This window comes from Drosophila mojavensis, unplaced genomic scaffold, assembly GCF_018153725.1.
Source record: "Drosophila mojavensis isolate 15081-1352.22 unplaced genomic scaffold, ASM1815372v1 contig_36, whole genome shotgun sequence".
Taxonomy (NCBI): domain Eukaryota; kingdom Metazoa; phylum Arthropoda; class Insecta; order Diptera; family Drosophilidae; genus Drosophila; species Drosophila mojavensis.
In genome coordinates, this window is record NW_025318858.1 from 1,290,651 (window position 1) to 1,312,093 (window position 21,443).

Below are 21,443 nucleotides of genomic sequence, written 5' to 3' on the forward strand. Positions count from 1 at the left end.
GTGCCACATGGTCAGCAGCTTGCAGCAGATAGCGTCAGCTTGTTGTTGTTTTTTTTTTTTTTTTTTAACTTGTATTATTTTTAAATGCATTTATTTACTTAAAGCGTGTAAACAATTTATCAATGCAAACGTTGTCGTTGTTGCTGTTTTTCATTTAAGTGCATAAACAAACGTGCGTGAAATATTCAATTAAAAGCTGTTAAATGAAACAATTACAAAGCGATGGCCAGGACAAAGAGCCCGACGCACCGCACACAAAGTGCAAATGAAGCAATGTCAACAGTGGTCAATGGCTGCACCACACACAGACCCACACACACACATACCCACAGATGTGTGTAGGCGTGGCACACTTAATTGTGCCACAAAGTGAGTTATGCCTGCAATCGATGAGCCACACATACATACATACATACATGCATACACATAGCTATATATATGTATCTGTGTATATCTATATGTAAATTTTATTTTTATTTTATTCCAGTTTTTGTTTTTTTAATTGCTGTTGGAATTTTGCTGATTGCCGTCAGTTGTTTGTCTGTCCGGAAGTTCACACAAACAGATTGTGCTTAATGCTCAACAATGAAAAAGCACAATTTATAATATCGTTCCATACACAGTATGCATGTATATGTTTGCTGCCCGGAGGCAAAGGCCAAAGTAAAACCAATGAAAAATACAAATAATAAATTTGATTTTAAATTTACAAATATTAAATAAACATCATAAAATAAATATGTAATCGCTTCGATAGCAGCAAATATAAACACAAAATATGCTTAAGGCATGAAGCCTGTATAATGTTTATATTATATATATTTTATGAAAAATAAATAGTGTGAAATAAAATGTGGCAAATGTGCTAAAACAACATCCAAATAGTCGTAACTGCCTATATCGGCCATTGCTTGCCTAGTACAGTTATTTTCAGGTAAGGTTCAGCTGCTGGTAAGGAGCCGCTGTACATTTGAGTTGCAGCCCCATTTATGATCATCATTATCCGTTAAGATCAAAATTTAAATGGAAATCATGGCAATGTACCAGGAAAACAGAAACGTTGAGTAGAGTGACAAATATTTTAACAATGTTTTATTGTGTGTTTACAGTGTTATGTTAACTAACAGTAGTATGTGATCGCACTGCCAACTAACATTTTTCACCCTACAACTCCTTTCTGTGCGCCTAATACTTCCGAAACTTGAACATATATGTTGATGAAGCACCAGGCGCACAGAAATGAGTTGTAGGGTGAAAAATGTAAATTAACAGTTGAGTAACAGCGCACTGTTAGCGTTACTGTTAACTAACAGCAAGTTTACAGAATCATGTTAATTAACAGTTTGGTTAACAGAATACTGTTAACTAACATAATTCTGTTAATGTACTGTTAACTAACATTTTTTACTCTGCTTCCCATTTCTGTGAGCCTGGTGCTTCTGAAAAGTTCCCGCTCAATTTTGAGCCTCAACGGTGAGTTAACAGAATTCTGTTAACAACAGTACGTTAACATAAATCGGCTTAATTCACTGTTAACAAAAATTTCCGCTCTGCTTCTTATTTCTGTTCGCCTGGTGCTTCTGAAACCTCCCGTTCAAATCTAAGCCTCAACGGCCACATCAGCAGCCCCCTAAGTTATGCAACAATAATTTGCAAAGTGCCCATTTCTGACAGTTGACTTTTAAAAAGAAATCGCCAACAAAGAATCCCTGTTAAATGAGAACACAGTTGATTTATTTATTGACTCAAACTATTTATTGATATTCAAATGTGTACAATTTATGCAAAATTAAATCTATATTATTTACACATACATCTTAAATATAGAGCATTTACAATAAACGCTTAATGCTATACTGAATCATTTTGTCATTACATGTCTATATCTCTGCTAAATAATATTTTATTGTGGTAGATGACGTCATTGGACACTCCGAGCTGGATAAGTGATAAAATCTGAAAATATAAATATATTTTAGAATATATTGAACCGCAAGAGAGGCGAATGGGCTCATTGGCACTTACCTCTGTTGATTCATGAGCTCTCTTTTCTTTAGCTGCGAGCTAAAGATTGCTCTTCCAGAAAAAAAAACATGGCACTGTAATTAGCAATATAAGGGCTTCTCCTGGTTGCAGCTCTATAAGAATATATAAATATAATTATTTTTATATCATAATACATTTTCCGTAATTCTAAATTATAAATATGTATACATGCACATAGACTAGCATTTAGAATATTTATCTATATATGAAAACCATTATATAATTATCTATAGATAGTGATCAAAGCAACAAACTGTTCAGATTTTAAGAAACTGCGAAAACTTTTAAATTTTAAGCGCTTAAATAAAAGAAATACTTTGATAACTAAAAAAGAAAACTTTTTTGGCAAATGCCCAAATGTAAAACCTCAAAGAACTTTCCATTCGATTTTTTCTTATTTCGTCAAAATAAACCATACACATATTTAATTCCTGCTGGTTTTCACCACTTCGTGGCCAAGTTTACAAATGTTGTTAAAAAAAAGAAGAAAAATCATAATGAAATGGGAAAAATACCACAAAGTCACCTTCATTTGAAATTTTTGCAAAAGCTGTCAACTTGAGCGCCCATTGCAGGATAATATGAGGCTTTGGCTCGCCAGCATAGCTCTGTGTGTATGTGTGGGGAGGAGGTGTGTGTGTGTGTGGGTGTAGGTGTACTACATATGTACACCTGCTGCGGTGACATTTTACGGCTTTCTCTTTGTTAATTTCATTTGAAGCATTTAAAATGTGCGACGTGGCTGACGCTGACAACTAAATATACACACACAGGCGCACGCACACAAGCATACATGCACACACACGCACACAGACACATGGGATACTCACTCTTCATGCAGCAAAGTTTGTCTGCGTGTTTGGGTGTGTGTGTGTGTGGCAAAGTCTTTGGTAACTTTTTTAATGACTTCGCCTCAGAGCTCGCATAGACACAGAGAGCGTGAGAATGGGAGAGGTAGAGTGAGATAGAGAGAGGGGAGTAGCGAGGGTGGCCAAAGCGACTTTTCGCGTGCCAGAATATTTAACCACAAACGACGAGACGTCAAAATTAATTAGAAATAAAATTAGTTTTTAATGCCAAAGTGACTGTGTGCGTGTGCGTGTGTGTATATGTGGGTGTGCATGCGTGTGTGTGTGCTGTAAAATATACTTTGACAAAAGCAAAAGAAAAGCTGCGGCAAAAGAAGCAAAATGCGTGCGTCAAAACTTTCTGCAAAAAGTTGCGCTTGTTGAAGCTGCGCTGAGTTTCACAGGAAATGATTTAATTTCAACAAGTTTTACAACAACTAAAGAAAATGGAATGGAATGGAAAAGAACAGAATGGTGTTGTCTACATGTTGGGGCGCATTAAAAAGCGGTTTACCTGGAAAGGCGGCAAAGTGCTTAAGATTTTGGAACTTGAAATATTTAGGCTTAGCTTGAAAACAACACTCAAAATATGTTGCAGATGTGCTAGAGGAATTAAGCTGCTAAGGTAATACACAAAAATTATATTACAAGATTTATTGAAAGCCAGAAAATTCACTTTGACAATGAATGAGAGAAAAATACATAGAAAAAATGGCAGAGCATTCAGAGGCAAGCCCGAACAATAGTCAAGGTTGTGAAGATTATAGCATATGGATGCAAGGGAATCTAAATAAATCCAAAGATTGTGCAGTACGCCCATTAAAAGCCTTTTCATTATCAGCAATCAAAAATTGAACTGAATACAAATACAAATTTCTAAAAAGCTTTGACTAAAAAAAAATAAAATCTTCTAAAGCTCTAAATTTTTTTAGTATAATATTATATTGTGCGAATATTTGTAATAAATAGTTTACAGAATTTTTTTAAATTATTTACCATAAATATTCTCCTTATTTATATATTTTATTTTGTTTTCTGTAAATATATTAAAGTTAAGAAAATAATATTAGTATTTTTTAGAAAAACTGCGTTAGCATGGAGGACGCCCATATTTTATTAGGAATTTTACAAACCTGCTGCACTTAAAGCAGCCAAGAGTCAAGTGGACAAAGTTCGACGTTAACCTCAAGGCAACATTGCTATGGTTCCCAAGCTGAAAATCTTGGATTGCATTTGCTGCTTGATTTCTGCTTTTTCTTCTTCTGCTGCATTTTTGAGAGCAGCAACTGCAACAAACTAACAACCAGTTGCATGGTATAGCCATAAAAAGCAAATCGTTTTTAATGCGTTTATATTGTGAGCAAGCGCTGCCAGCAGCTGAGACCCAAAGGTCTGCTCGGTAAGGCAAAACAACAATATGGCCAAGACAAACAGTTAGGCAGACACTGGCTGACAAGCCTGAGCAACTGTTGTCACAGACAGACGGACAGACAGACAATGAGACAGACATACACACATAGAGGTAGAGATGGATAGAGAGAGAGAGGGGGGGAGAGAGAGAGAGAGAGAGACCCTAACGCACACATAAATCACAAGCCAAATCCTCAAATGTGCACTTCAGTAGTAGTAGTAGTTGCTGTTGTTGTTGTTGTTGCTGTTGTTGGCTGCCAAGCCAAAGACGCTGATGACGTCGTGTTTTATGAACAGAATGATGGCAACTGAAGCTACAACAACAACAACAACGAATGCAAATAGAAAAGGGCAAACGCATTGAAAAGTTCATGCATTTTTTTTTAGAATTTTGTTGTGGAAGTATGCCTGACTATTCAATACCCTAGCCTGGAGAGAATTACACTTGGAGGAAATGGTAGTTAAATCTTGACTGGAGTTGAGATAGTTGATTACTTCACCGTCCCAATGAAGAGGAACCTATATACCCTACCTAAAACACTCACCATACAGAGCATTCAAAAACACAGAGTCTCAGCGGCTGAAGTTGCTGCCACTTTAGATGCAAGTCCTGCCACGAAAATGAGAAAAAAACGGAAAGGAAGTTGCTGTAGTGGCTGCTCGGGTATTGAAAGGTGAACAACTTCAGCGAGCAAACTACAACAACAACAACAACATCGAGAACGACAACGGCAATGACTTACGCAGCCTACAGTCAAGAGAGGTTGACGGTTACTGGCGGGGGCGGGGAGGCGAGGCAGCTTGAGTACTGCTGACACAAAAATCAACGCATGGAAAGTAGGACAAGTGTCAAAATCACTTAAGTGCGAATGCCTCGCCAAATAGAAAGAAAGCGAAGCCAGCGAGCGAGCGAGCGAGCGACAGACAGCAAGACGAATTGATGGCAGTGGAGATGCAGTGGACGAGCGGAATGGAACGGAACGGAACGGAACAGAACGGACAGACATTACCACCTACAAGTATGACGAGGACGTCGCGCTGAAAGGCAAAGCTGAAATGAAAGACAAGCAGCTGAGGAAACGGATTTAAGTAGTGGCTGTGCCACTGCCAGAGAACAATAGCAAATTGCGCCAAGGGTTTGTAATGGACGGCAGACAGGCAGGCAGGCAGACGGACAGACAGACAGATGGTGGGTGCTGGCAGCGCACTGCTAACGGGAGTGTGGCTATCTCTGTGTCTGTGTCTGTGTCTGTGTGTGAGCATTGCACCACACTGGCTGGTTTCATGCTACTTAGTTATAACTGCAATTCAGGCAAAGTGCTCAATGAAAACATTTTTTTTTTTTTTTTCGCTGCAGCTAAAGCGAAATATTAATGCCCTTACTATGTGCTGAGGGGGAATTAGATTTAGAAATACATTCAATTTTGAAAATAATTTAGTATATATAATAATAGATACATTAATACGCTGTAGATCTTAAGTTGATACAAAACTTTTATTTTCTATTTACTTATTATTATTTAAAATAATAAATGGCGTGTGAAAAATTGTAAACCTAAATAGATTTTTGCTGAGCTAAATATTAAATTAAAAAAAAAAAAAAAAAAAAAAAAAAAAAAATGAAAACAAGTATTTGTATAATATATATAAAGCAAACTTTTTTTTATATATCGTACCATTTATTTACTTCATTTTATTATTTTATTAAAAAGAGTAATTACACTTAAATTTTCCTTGTAATAAAAAAATATTTTTGGTAAACCCTCAAACTGCCTTTATTCTATTAAAAAAAAAAAAAATAAATAAAAAATAAAATACAAATAAAATCATTTTGTTCACTGCTTTTATGATATTTCATTTCATTTAATTTCAAATTAAAAAAAAAAGATTAGCTTTTACCTTAATCATTTTTGAAATTTTGCATGCCAATTATTAAACATAAAATATACAGTGCTTATCATAATTATAGCCCACCCTGCAACTTAAACTTTGAGCCCGTTGTAACAAAATTTTTAAGGTTTTTTAAAAATAAATTTTACAGCACATTATAGACTGGAGCATGTTCAGTAGATTTTATCAAAATTTTAGTTCAATTTATGGAAAACTAAGAAAGAACCGTTAACTTTTGCTCTGTGCTAGCATTTTTGCTTGCATTTTTGTGTATCATAATTATAGCCCACTGTCGCAAATTTGAATTTATTAAGTGCGGAACAGACTTTTGGCTTTACAGACATTGTAATTAAGTAAATTTAGATGGTTTTTAAGAGATGCCGCTTGGAAAACAATTATCTTATTATGAAAAGGGCCGTATTTTCTCACTTTTCGAGTCAGGAGAGTCTATTTCGAGTATTTTACGAATTTTGAAAAAAAGTCAAAGTGTAATTAAAATTTTTTTTAATAACCCCGAAGAATAAAGATCAAGAAGACGTACTGGGTGAAAACCGTTACTAATTGCGCACGATAAACGCAAAATTATTAAGAAAACCAGCAACAACCCAACCGCTTGTATAGCTTTGGCCGCACATGTGGCCGAATCTATGTCAGCGATGACTGTTTGGCGAGTACTTAAGAGCTCAGGAATCATAAATAGGTCTAAACTGACCAAAGCATCCATGTTGCTAAGTCGCCACAAGGTTGCAGGACTTGGTTTTGCCGAAGGACATACTGCGACCGATCTGACATACACGCGTTTGAAACATCGTCTTTTGGCTTGCAGTATATTTATAAATTTTTACCCTAACAGGTCATATTTTCTGATGGGAAGAAGTTTAACCTGGATGGTCCTGATGGGTTTGATACTTATTAGCATGATTTGAGGAAGGATCCTATGTTTTTTTCAAGGCCAAACTTTGGAGGTGGCTCCGTCATGATTTGGGGTCAATTTTTTTCATTTGGTACCTGGGAATTGAAGTTTGTAACGAACGGAATGAACAGTGAAGAGTATATTCAGGCTCTGGATAGTAGTCTTAATCCATATTTAAGGGAATTACGTGAGAAACCAATGGTTTTCCAACAGGATAATGCCAGAATCCATGTGAGCAGACGTACAAAAGAGTGTTTGGAGGAATGTCATGTTGATGTCCTTGACTGGCCAGCATGTTTTGGGGATCTCAACCCGATAAAAATGTCTGGGGTAATCTTGCAAGACGTGTGTATGCCAAAAATCGCCAGTTGGAGACAGTTGGATATCTTAAAATGCAAATTCTAAACGACAATGACTAAATAACAAAGTTTCGAAAAGGACCTTTTATTAAATTTAGTGGTTTCAATGAGGAAGAGAATTTTTGAGTTAACTAAGACAAATGGAGGCCGGACTAAGTATTAACATTAGTTTTTCCATTAATCCGCAACGAATTCGGATTTTTTTTACAAAAATATGAATATGGGCTATAATTTTGATACAGAAAATGGTGCTGTTTTTCCTTGTTTTTTACTTCTTTTTAAGAAATCGTTATTAAATCGTGAATTTTAAGTGAAAAAGTTTTTTGCCATTCATAATTGAAATATTGAACTACTCATTTTTGTAGATTTTGAGGAAATATTCCATTTGGGAAAAATTTTCTGCCGATTCGTTTAAGTGGATTAAAAGTGGGCTATAATTATGATAAGCACTGTATTTCAGTTCGCAAGCTTTCCATATTTAATATTTATTTGTCTTTATTAAAAAAAATTATTTCAATATCATTGATACCAAAGTCAATGTGACAACGTTTGACGTTGTCCTTTATCTATTGTGCATGTTCAGTGTTAGGGTATTAAATAAGTTAAATAATTTATGATACACAGCACAATAAAATGCCAGCCACACAGTTGAGAGTATGTATATGTCTATGTACGTATATATATATTTATTTAGGTTTTTTTTTCCTGCGCTAGCCATGTAATTACGAGCGCATTCTTTTCACAGTCATTAAAAATGACAAATTCCGGGCGCAACAGCAAAGTAGGACGAGACAGAGACAGCAACAAGCAGTGGGAGCGAGCGAGAGAGAGTGAGAGAGAGAGAGGGTTGATGCGAAGCGAGAAGCAAGTGAAATATGCTTTCGTGCAGTTCACGCGCTTAATCGCATTCATAAAACTCAGTTTTACGACTTTTCAGGAATAACACATAAAAAAATAAATGGAAAAAGATGAGAGAAAAGGTTTTTAATGCGTAACTTTTGGTCGGTCGCGCCTTGAGCTCTCTTTCTGTGCGCGGGGGCGTGGCCCACAAGGGCGTTGGCAGTCAAAGGGTTACGCGTCAGACGATTTAATGTGCAAAAGATTTCATAAGGCGAAATTAATGTGCGAAAAGGGGCGTGGCAAAATGGGAAACGCAAACTGGCAGCCTTGCAGGCATTTCACAATACACAGTTGGATTTCCGGAATTCGCTGTTTCCCACTCGCTCTCACACTCACACGCCCACTACCCCTCCCACTCGCACTTGCTTTTTAATTGGGAGTGACAGGCGCGTTCAGTGAAATGAAAGCGTTAATGAAATAACAAAGTGTGATTATTGCCCCGCAGGTGCAGCATATAAATTGAGCGCGCCGTGGGAATACGTGAATGTCCTTCCCAGGAAGTTTCGCATCTACAAGCGTTCTCCTGGGCTGCAATTGTGCGGCACATAATTCGTAATTTATTTAAGATTTACAAGAGATACAGCTCAGAGAAGCCAAAGAGATGTTTTCAGTTTGCTTTCGACTCCGAGTAGGTGGAGGAGAAATTCGTTTTAGTCAGCTGCTGATACTGACTTCAATTTAAATTACTTTCGGCTATTTGGTTTCAGTAATCCTTAAAACAATATTACAAACTCTACATTTTATACATTTTTAATATATAAAAAACATTTTATTAATATTTTTTGCTTAGAAATTAGATATGAACTGACAAAAAATTTCAAGCAAAATAAAGTTTTTCACATGCTAATAATCTTTTAACCCAAATATTTTGTACTGTGCTTTAAGCTAGCTTCGATTTGCCATGATTTGCCATGATTTGAACACATTTCCGGCTGACTACAATTCTGCATATTTCTAAGCAACAGCAAATAGCTTTCAGAATAGAATTGAAAAATCTGCCCGCTGGCCATAAATATTTGCCAAATGCAGAATTTTTATGAAAGCGAACAAAAAATCGGGGTAGAAAAATCGATTTGATCAATGGAAGTCTGGCAATTAGACAGACTATGGCCAATAGTCCAGGAACAATGCACAGCAGGCGGCAGATGGCAGGTGGCAGGTGGAAAGCAGCAGGCAGCAGGCAGCAGGTTGCTTGTAAAAGGTAGAAAGCAAAATGGCAAAAAGGCATCTGCCAAAGTTGGCCAAGTTAACACTAAGCAAACGTGGCCCATTGTTTTCAACTCTCTGCACAGCACAATGCACGCGTATTTCAAGCTTGTTTAGCTGGCTAAACACACAGACGCAGACACACACACACATAGGTACAATCATGCAATATGAGATATGAATAAACATCGTTCTTTGGGCTGTGTGCATTTCCATTAACTTTGCGTACTCAACGAAGCGTATGAATATGTCAAAATGCACTCACGAAAATATGCTCCATGGCAATGTGCAAATATGCAGCTTACTCGACTTGACTAGGAGAACTCTTTGGCCAGGTAGCATCAGCTCTCAGCAGCTAACCTTTGCCAACTGGCAAGACTTTGTGTGTTCTTCCCAAGAAATTCAACAAGAGGAAAGATTTGTTGAAATATATTTATAAAAAAAAAATAATTCTAAAACAAATTTAATAACTTCAGTTTTATTTATAGTTGAATTTACTTATAAAACAGTAAATATTTTGAAGTTAGATTATTTTATTTGAATAATTTGTATATTCTTTATAATTCATTTTTTTATATATTCTTTACATTTTTTCAGTAATGCCCTATTTATTTTTTTTTTTTATATATATATAATTTTTTTTTAAAATATTTTATTAGTATTTATTATAATGCATATTTATTAATAATGTATATAAATAATATTATTATTATTTTTATTATTATTATTATTATTTTGTTTTTTTTTTTATATTTTGTAATATTTCTTTTCTCATATATATAGATATACATATGTACACTCTTTTTAATTGACAAAAATATTAAGCTAATAACGAGTTGAAACCTAAATTTTCCAAGATAGCTACGAACTTAAAAGAAATTTAAATGCAACTTAATTTTGGAACATGTTCCATACACATGACTCTGCCCAAGGACAACACATGGCTGTGAGCTGCCATTTGGCAACAAAACAAAACAAAACAAAAATCATATTTCAAAGAGCGAATAGCGTAAATGAAATTGCAAAGACGAAAGTTTTACGACAGTTTGACAAGAGCAACAGCTACAAAATGGCTGTTGCAGCTGCTGCTCCCATCGCATAACATTGCTTCGCATCGCATCTCATCGGATCGCATCTCATTTCATTTGCACTTGAGCTCTTTGTTTCTCTATTGAGATTTGGGCTGCAGCTAAGCAGCGCTGGGAACAGCTTCAACTTGATTGAAAGTAAATGTTGGCGAAATCGAAGCCACGCGCCGGCAACACCAACTGTAGACTGGATGAAATAGAGTGTGGGCACCACTGTGAGTACCACACTGAGTGTGAGTAACACTGCTAGCTATGCTATGCGCTCTGGCTGCCAGACAACGCTGCGTATGTGCAATATTTCAAACAGCATTAGAGACTCATGTCAAAATGGCAGACTGTTTAAGAATGGCGCTCGTTAAAAGTGCATGCAACAGCAGCAACGCAGACAGCGACTTCTGCAACTGGCAACAACATCCGACATTCCTCACAGCCAACGTAATCGAAGATGTGTGTGCCTGTCAGTGAGTGTGAGATCTCTATGAGGACTTGAAAGGGTATATTGGGCAATGAATTGTCATTGTCATTGTCATTGTCATTGTCATTGTCATTGTCATTGTCATTGTCATTGTCATTGTCATTGTCATTGTCATTGTCATTGTCATTGTCATTGTCATTGTCATTGTCATTGTCATTGTCATTGTCATTGTCATTGTCATTGTCATTGTCATTGTCATTGTCATTGTCATTGTCATTGTCATTGTCATTGTCATTGTCATTGTCATTGTCATTGTCATTGTCATTGTCATTGTCATTGTCATTGTCATTGTCATTGTCATTGTCATTGTCATTGTCATTGTCATTGTCATTGTCATTGTCATTGTCATTGTCATTGTCATTGTCATTGTCATTGTCATTGTCATTGTCATTGTCATTGTCATTGTCATTGTCATTGTCATTGTCATTGTCATTGTCATTGTCATTGTCATTGTCATTTTCATTGTCATTGTCATTGTCATTGTCATTGTCATTGTCATTGTCATTGTCATTGTCATTGTCATTGTCATTGTCATTGTCATTGTCATTGTCATTGTCATTGTCATTGTAATTGTCATTTCTGTCTTTTATTTACCATAGAGTACAGAGTACCTGCAAACTTACCTCTCTTACGTCAAACTTCTTTTCCTTTGCATTCGTTGGCAAATTAATGACAAGCATTTCCATGTCAGCGCGCGAATTCTGTGATTTTTAATACCGCTGCAGGAAGGGCAACGATGAACTTAACAGTTTGCAATTTCTGAGAAGGGAAAAAAGAGCTGAATATTTACAGAGATATTTTGTTTGAGTCTCTGACAGACTAGCCTCGCAATAGCAATACAATAGAATAATTGAACAAGTTTACGATTTCTTTCCAGCGCTTGACCTGATTTAAAAAGCTTCCTTTAAATTTTTGAGTCAAGTTTCCCTTTTGGTTTCCCCGATTGCTGCTGTCATTTTGTTATTTATTGAAAGCAGGCAAAAAAATGTGCCGTTAAGCGGCAAGGAGTCTCATTGGTGCGTCTAAACCCTTTGCGTGTGGCAAGTTTTACGGCTGTTAACGCGGCAACTTTATCAACTCCAGGCACGTGTGGCAGGCCCCGCCCAGCCTTGGGGAATAGCAACAGCAGGAAAAAACAGCAGACGTTGACATTGATTTGGGTGTGCGGAGGCACAGAGTTTCGGGCGCCTCAACATCCAAGTAATCCATTTATTAACTTCGCTTGAAGTTTGCAGCGCTATTTTTGGGCAGTAAGTGTGTCAATGTAGCTGTCATGCTGCACTCTCCCTCACACAGACACAGATACACACACCAGCACACAGACACACTTGCACACGACAAAGCCAACCGCCACGCCCACTGGCCGCCTTCGCTTGACAAGCCTCGCTGCTCGTCTATTTGTACTGCTGCTTAGTGCAAAACTTGTCATTTGCAATTTCAGCAGATTTTTATTTTTTTTTTTTTCTTCCAGAATACCCTTACGATTGCAATTATAATATAAAATATGGTATAATGTAATAATAATAAAATCTCTAAAATATTTTATTAAAACTTACAGTAAACTTACAGATTTTGATAATAGGTTCCAGCTCAGTTTGCTTATATTCATTGTAAGTTTAACATGAGCTTAAACAGACAGTTTGAATTACTTGAAGTTTTATTGTTTCTCTTATAAATAATTTTTGAGCCTTAACAATTTTTTGTTAGGCTCAACCTTTACTAATCAATCAATTTAACTTGCATTTCCATATTAGAAATATGCAGCACAGAAACTTAGATGCAAAAGAGTTTCTAAGTAGAGTTAATAGGGGCTGTTAAAATCTTGGGCGTTCGCTCACCTTTTCACATTGCCAGAAAGTGTATTTGAGTTTCGTCCTTCTGAGTTTAGCTGTCATTGCCCGTAATATGTGTATTTTTTCGCCCTTCTCTGCAGCAACTGCTCGACAACTCGCGCATATTTTGCATGCAAATTTTCTGTTCTGCCCCACTGCCTTCCCCGTCGCTCACCCCTTCCACGGGCACTGCTTTTGCTGAGGTTATGTGTAAACTAAGTGCTTGTAAATGTTATTATACGGGTCGGGAGCATTTAATGCCCAAGTTCGGTTCATATTTTTATACCCTGAACCCATTGAAAATGGGAAATCAGGGTATAATGGTTTTGTGAAAAGTATGTAACAGGCAGAAGGAATCATCGCAGACCCCATAAAGTATATATATTCTTGATCAGGACGACGAGCTGAGTCGATATAGCCCTGTCCGTCTGTCCGTCCGTCCGTCCGTCCGTCCCTCCGTCCGTCCGTCCGTCCGTCCGTCCGTATGAGCAAAAGGATCTCAGAAGTTATAAGAGCTAGAGAGCTGAAATTTGGCATGCATACTCGTGTATACCATAGGCAGTACGAGTTTGCTTTATTTTTTTCGATAACTCATCCGATAACTTTTTTATCGAGAATAATCGAAAAATCGACATTGTTTTTTCAGCCTAATTTGAACACTTTTCAGCCAGGAGACTTCAAATTTGCGTTGTATATAGAGTTAATAGACACAAAGATTTTGTAATTTACAGATTTTGGATACCACGCCCCCTTCGCCCCCAATTTGTAAAAAACGCATTTCAAGTACTAGAGACTTGTGCTTTGGAATGTACACACATTTCAACTATATGAACACATTCTGAAAGTTTCATAAAGATACTCTTACTACAAGAGAAATTATTCAACTAATAAATTCTCATAATATTGCCCACACTACAGTGCAGCCCAAGCGCAGCCGCTGCTTACTGCGCAGTTAGCAGAGCGCGTGCTTATAAGTGCATGTGTATGTATGTGTGCATAGAAGAAGTGCAGAATGATTAGAATATCAGCTTGGAGGGTTCAGGGTATCTCCCAGTCGAGCAGTCTCGACTGGAGCCTTCTTACTTGTTTATTTTAAAGTCTGGCCAAAGTTTTTTTTAAAGTGTCAGCAAAAGCTTCGCAGCGCCTCTGCTACAAAAAATTTCGCCTAAATAAACAAATTAATTTGCGGCCGTCGTCAGTTTTTTTCATGCACTGTTCCCTCGTTATTTGCTTCTTTTTTTTGTCTTTCGTTCCATTAAAAAGGATTATCTGCTTGAGATATTGTGTGGCTCTGTTATATTTTATCCTTCCATCCCTCTTCATTTTATTATTTTTTTTTTTAATTAAAAATTTACGTGCATTAAAGTTGATATAATTTTATATCGATTTTTTTTCTTGGCTTATTTTTGTTTTCTTTAGGCATAAATTGGAATATTTAATTTGATATAGCGTTTCAACTGTGATTTTTAAATTAAATGCAGGCATCGTTTGTTGGCCGATAAAAAATTTACAAAGCCATGTGAAAAGTATAAAAAAAAGTATGGAAAATAAAATACGCCACTAAAAAAAGAAACAAATGAAGAGGAGAAAGCTTCCCCGCCAGAAAAGAACCAAGTGAAGCTCAGCGAAGCACAGCAAAAAAGCAAAAGCCTAGCAATAAATAACAGTGGCATTCCACTCTGAAAAGTTAATTAAAAATATACTTAATTTAATTTTAACAAATTTTGCTTTATTTCATTTTAAATTTTGTGCATAATATAAATAAAAAACTTACCAAAAAAAATAAACTTATTAAAATATAAATTATAAAATATTATAATCGATAAAAATAGATACATATATGTAAATAGTTGGTTTTGACTGTCAGTTTAGTTTTATAATTTACTTTTGAAGAGCGACAAATTGATTAATTGCTGATTTTGTTTACTGAAGTTTCATTTTGTAAAAGCAAAATAGACATTTTTTTTTTAATTTATAAAAATGCAATTTTGCAATTTTAAAATCAGAGTTCAATTTATTTTGCCAACCCATGATTCCTCGTATACGGTTAATGCACATGAGACTATAGCAAAAGTAAAACTTGTAAATATATATGCAAAATCGATGGGATATTTTAAATTATTTAAAATATTTTATTTATTTTTCATATTGTTTATTTATACAAAATATTTTTAAGCTTGCCTCGGCATTGGCCGCAGCTGATCCAATGCCAAACAGAAGAAAAAAAGGCGAAAGCCTTTAATATTTGATGAGCTGCTGCTGTGCCGCAATACGTCGCCACGCCCACCCGCTGGCAGCCGGCGGGCGTGCTTGCCCGGCAACGTTTTCAATTAAATTTTCACAATTTTCCGTTTGCTGAGGCCGTCGCCTACTCAAGAGAAATGGCTTATGCGATAAATATCATGACAAATACTTCCGTGCACAGCTTTTGGCGGCTACAAATTCGTTCTCTCTTTTTTTATGAAGCGCCTACTTAAGAAGGGACCTCATCAGAGGGGGTGTGCCGGGGGCTGGGTAAACGCACGACTTCCGTTTTGGGCAGAGGCAAATGCCGTTGTCGCCTGTCGCAACTGGAGCAGCCGAGCTGACGCCTGGTTGGCTTGTTGTCGTTATTGTTGCTGCTGCTCTTGTTTATTTCAATTGCTACTGCTATTGTTGTTGTTGTTGTTGCTGTTGTTGTTGTTGTTAATGTTAGGAATTAACATGTTTTCAACACTTGCCGTCAAACAAGACACACAAACACTCGCACACTCGCACACAGAGTAAAGTTGCATGACTATGCGCCTATTGCCTCAGCCAACTGGCAACTGGTCACAATGGCAATGCGCCGGGCGCCTGCAGCTTGTGGCATGCCACGGCTGCCACTTGACGCTGGACGCGTAAATTGCACGCACACATAAATACACAAGCACACGCACACCCCGATGCCGTGACAAACAAGTAGCAGCACCAGGCAGGCAGGCAGGCAGGCAGGCAGACGGACAGACGAGTAACGGTAACGGTAGCGGAAAAGGCGCCTTGTCTGTCGCGCTGAAAAGCATGCTACAATAAACGCAACATATTGCACAGTGGAACGCAGCAAGCAAAAAGGATTACTAATTTCCAGAGAGTGACTCAGGTAGAGGGAGACTGTTTGCTTTCCATACATTTTAGCAGGAATTTATGGTATAGTAAAAATCGAAATGTTTGATATGATTCTAAGTTATAAAAAATCTGATAAATATGAACAATAAAAATTAAATGATAAAAAGAAAATACTAGTGTATATACTATATAGTTTGTATGTTGAAAATCTCTTCAGGGGATTGTAAATAAAATAGGTTTAATTTGTATGCATATCAAATTATAGTTAATATATACTTGATATTTAATATAGAAACAGTTTTTTAAAATCGAATTATTTTTTTAATTTAATTGTATTTAATTTAATTTAGTTGTATTAGTAATAGATGAAATTTGATACTTGCAACAATAAATGTTTTTATTTCATTTTTTTTTTATAACTTTGTATTTACCTATTTGATAATTTTACTTAATTTTAATAATTGAAAAATTAAAAATTGATTTTTACTGCTGATACATATGAAGAAGATTTCTAAAGTGCCTGACTAATTGGTAATTAAACATTGAATATTCAGTTATAATTTATAATTTTATTCATCTGCCCATTATTATTTACAACTCGGTATTCTCAGCACTTGCGCCACTGTGCGGTGGCTGCTGAAGTTTGCCAAAGTCGTTGTAGCGCGCCAGTTTGACTTTGTCATTAGCAAATGCACTTGAGGCAGTTGCAGCGAGCACAAGAAGCGGGGGAAGAAGACAGAGAGAAGCCGGAGAAGGAGGCGCAGCAGAACAAGAAGTGAAACTGGAACTGGAAGAGGAAGAGGAAGAGGGACGAAGCCAAGTGAACACTTCAAGGATTTATGCGTCGCTGTCGTTTGGGCCATTGTCGCATTGTCCTGCCACTTCCGCTTGATGCGGCCTCCCTCATTAAAGTTTGAGGCAGGCCGCCCCACTGTTGCACTGTTCGCAATTATTGCAGCAGCTGGCAGGCCGAGTCGAAACTTATTTACAATTTTACTGTTGCCTATTTTAATATTGAATAAATATGCAAAAGTCGCAGCAGGAGCAGCAGCAGCAGGAGCAGCAGCAGTAGCAACAGAGCTGGTGAAGCACTTCGAGTCCTCAGTTAGCGACTCAGTTTTTGGGCCTGGCTCTGACTCTGGCTCTGCCTGCTGGCCAAATGCAATTGCACAATTTCCAATTGTGCACGAAATATTGTTGGCCAAAATGCGAACATAAATTGTTTTGGCAACAAGTCAAGCAGCTGGCCCAAAAGCCAACCCAGATCGGATGACAGCCGAAGCACTTCAAGCTGGCCATGCTCAACCGGAGGCAGAGCTGAAAGCCAGCCAAAGCCCAACAGAGACGGCGCAGGTAATTGCAGTCGATTGACAATCTACACTGACAGAAACTGCGTCTGTCTGTGTGTGTGTGTACTTAAAGCAAAGAAAAACAGAGTTTCCCTTTATGTACATACAAAGTAAATGGAAATTTTCTTTAAGTTTTCAGGCGGAAAAGTGAGAGTGAATATGAAAACTTTGGGTGAAACTGAGTAAACTTTAAGCAAATTTATAGTATAGAGAGGGAAGAGTAGAGGAAGAGAGAGAGAGAGAGAGATAGAGTGATAGGGACTGAGAGAGAGAGGGAAAGGGAGAGGTAGAGAGAGGGAGAGAGAATAATTGACTTTACTGTATTGAAGAGGCCAGGATCGATTGATAGATACTTTTTATATCATATGTGAAGACAGAAATTAAAAAAAAAAAGAAGACAGACCATATTTAATAGATCTATATATCTAACTGTTGTCTTGATGATATAGACTCTATATGTATACTACAAATTAAAGCGTTACTAAAGGAAAGTGTGGTAGTAATCACCTCTAAGTCTTCATTATTGTTTTATTTCAGGTTTGATTTTTTTTTAGAAGAGCACTTAGTCACATTTAAAGAATTCAAGAATTTAATTATACATATATAAGAGTTGGGAAAAATCCAAACAAAATTATGGTAAGAGACTATAAATACATATGTATTTTCAAGCATATTTATCATGTGTCTTACTTTTGTTTTCTACCCGCTCTTCAATTCGTGCAACCCAATGCGCTTGAGCCTTGAGCCAGATTTTTGTATTTAATTGCACAGAGTCTGATTAGTTGAGTTAGTTGGGCAGGTGGCAGGCCGTTGTCCTGGATACTTGGCCTCTGGCTGTACCCGACCCGGGCCGTGTAACAGGTTTCCTGCACATCGCATAGCAGATTAGGCAGTCAGAAGTGTAGCAGCTGCTGCTGCTAGAGTTGCCTTCACATATTTTAACCCTTCTATGCCAAGGGTCGCGTTCCCCCGGTGCCTGCTCCTCCCGCTCCCTCATCTGCTCTCTGGATGCCTTCATTTGTAAGCCATGTCAGTCGGGCGAACGAACAAGCGGACAGACGAGGGCTTAAGCTCTCGACCTGGCACAGCACTTGAGCTATCCAAAAAGGTGCCGTGCCACGCCTCCCCACCCCCTCCCGCAATTTAGACGCCACTGGGCTGACTTGGCTGTGTCGCCTTCACCTAGACGCTTTTTGTATTTCGGGGAAAAAAGCAAATATTTGTACTTCAGCTTGAATGGCTCAGCGATTGAGCTGAGAGCGAAATTTGAACTGTAGCAAATCACACGCGTTTGATTGATTGATGATTCGGCAGAAAAGGTTACCCAAACTCCCGCCTCCCCAGCCCCCGTCCCTACTACATTTACAGTGTGTACACATTTAATATTTATAAAAAAGAGAGAGCAGAAATAACAAAGAACAAGCACAAAGCTGAGCCCCCATTGTTAGACCTCACATTAATATGCATTGCCGATAAAAAGAATAAAGATGGAATCCAGCAGATATACCAGTAGACCATCTAACTGTACCTCTGTAGTCCCCCCCTCCTCTCTCTCTCTCTCTGTCTCTGTCTGCCTGGCTGTAGCCAAATCAAACAAACGCAATAAATCAACGCAGGCGAAATGAATTTTGATTGTCATTGATTTATGTCTATTGCAGTTGAGGCCAACTAAATGTTGCTCCAGCCACGCCCACACAGCTCACGCAATAATGCGATAGATAATCATGACAACAGATTTCTCTTATTCTTCTTGTGGCTGTGTGCTATGCTGTATTACCTCATGCTTATAAGTATGAAGGATTGTTCCTTTTGATAAGTAGAAGATTTTGTATATATATTGTATTGTATATATATTGTATTTTTTTTTTATTTTAGAACATATTTTAAATTTAATGCATTTTTATTATTTAAAAATTTTATTTTTTGTATTCTTGTCTTTTAACAGTTACATAAATGATAAGTTTAATATATGCATATGAATATAAAATCCTTTGTATACTTATTATTAACTGAATACAGGGTATATCGTAGTCATTTACTATACTGCTTGCTATGGCTAGACTCAATTTGTGCTGCTCTTCTTATATTTTTAGTTGCAATGTCAAATATAAAAAAAGAAAAATTGAAAAAAATTCAATTTTCTACGCTTAATATAGCCAATTTATTTTAAATCAACTTAGTTAAAGCAATTAAAAATACTATATAAATAGCATACCAGCATTGTAAAGCAATAACAAGAACTGGCATTCCAGCAGAGAATAGCCCACGCTCATTCCAGAAATCAATTCTCACTTTTCTAACTTTTGTTTTAAAGAATTTCCCTCATTTTCATATATTTCTTGGGTTTTTCTAATTTTAAACATTCTGTTATTCGTACCATGCCAAATTAAAATTTCTTTTCTGCATTTTTTCGCGTCAAATTCGCGAAATTGTTTTGTTTGTTATACGAAATGATTTCAAAGCTGGAATTCGACTAGTCAGAAAAAACTCTAGTTGTAATTCCAGGAATATATTTTGCCCTCTGTGCGTTGTGTTTTGCGTCGACCATTTGCGAGCTCTTAAATATAGTAATATTTCATTACAATTGCATTCCATGCGAAACGGGGTTAAAAAGAGCAAAAAAGCGAGCGCAAAGAGCGAAAAACTTGTTGCCAGCTTTTAGGCGCGGCGGCAAATGTGCCTCGTTGTGCTTGCTGCTAATTGTTGAAACTTGCAATTACAATAAAACAAATGCTAAGGCCAAATGTCTGCGGCATTCAATTTGCCTCTGTCCGTCCATCCCTCCATCCGTCTGTCCGTGTGTCAAGTTGCCAAATGAAAATTACATTTCAAACGCTGTCGGTCTGTCATCAGCATTGCTCCACTTGCTGCCGTCTGCTCAGTGCCCTACGTGACCCGACAAAATTAATGCTAATGGGGGCGGCTCTGTACAGGCGGGGCGTGGCTGCATAAATTACCAGCCCTGAACTTTGACTGGACGTCGCAAAAAAAGAGAAAAATCAAGTTTTTCAGCCTATGTGGCAGTTCTGATGATTACGCCGCGTATGAGTACTATTTATTTAACGCTGAGATACACACACACACATACATACACTCTCCCACAGTTAAGCACACTCTGATTCGAATACATATGTGTGTATGTTTGTGTGTATTTTTAAGTAGTTATGCAAATGTTGAGCACACAGCCGCCTTTTTGGCCTGAAAAAGTCAATACGAAAAATTCTGCACATGGCCAAGGCAAAACATTCGCACACTCACACACACACACACACACACACTTACATTCATGATTCTGTAGCTGCAAATACTTACACTCATATAACAACTACAACGAATCGCTGAGCACTCACTCGAGTTATTCGCTTCCTATCTGAACATTGGCCATCAAGCAGAGCTGAGCTCAGTTGAGCCTGAGCTGTGCCGCAGGCGACAAAACTTTCACATTTGCTATCTATTCAGATAAGTAAGTATCTTTCAAAAAATAAAATATGAACAAATTTAAATGCCTTGAAAGACTGAATATATTTACATATTTATATGAATACATTTCAATAAATTTTGAGACGACAATGGCAATGGCAATATTAATGACAGTGACAATGACAATGACAATGACAATTGCAATGACAATGACAATGACAATGACAATAACAATGATAATGACAATGACAATGACAATTGCAATGACAATGACAATGACAATAACAATGATAATGACAATGACAGTGACAATAACAATTGCAATGACAATGACAATGACAATGGCAATGACAATGCCAATGACAATGACAATGACAATGACAATGACAATGACAATGACAATGACAATGACAATGACAATGACAATGACAATGACAATGACAATGACAATGACAATGACAATGACAATGACAATGACAATGACAATGACAATGACAATGGCAATGACAATGACAATGACAATGATCATGATAATGACAATGACAATCACAATGACAGCAGTCATTAAGTCAACTTCTCGACAACGACTGTGCCACATTTATCGCCTGTCGTCTGGTCGTCCT

The 21,443-nt window shown here is 37.2% G+C and overlaps 2 long non-coding RNA genes across 2 annotated transcripts; both read right to left on the reverse strand.

The window, feature by feature from the left end:
• Window positions 1-1,778: 1,778 nt before the first annotated feature.
• Window positions 1,779-3,945, reverse strand: LOC122757205. The gene is made up of 3 exons (XR_006357142.1): window positions 3,891-3,945; window positions 2,026-2,138; window positions 1,779-1,956 (listed from the first exon to the last, which is right to left on the reverse strand). It is a non-coding gene; the product is annotated as an uncharacterized LOC122757205 (long non-coding RNA).
• A 7,813-nt stretch (window positions 3,946-11,758) lies between these two features.
• Window positions 11,759-12,180, reverse strand: LOC122757242. The gene is made up of 2 exons (XR_006357193.1): window positions 11,926-12,180; window positions 11,759-11,854 (listed from the first exon to the last, which is right to left on the reverse strand). It is a non-coding gene; the product is annotated as an uncharacterized LOC122757242 (long non-coding RNA).
• Between the last annotated feature and the right edge of the window lie 9,263 nt (window positions 12,181-21,443).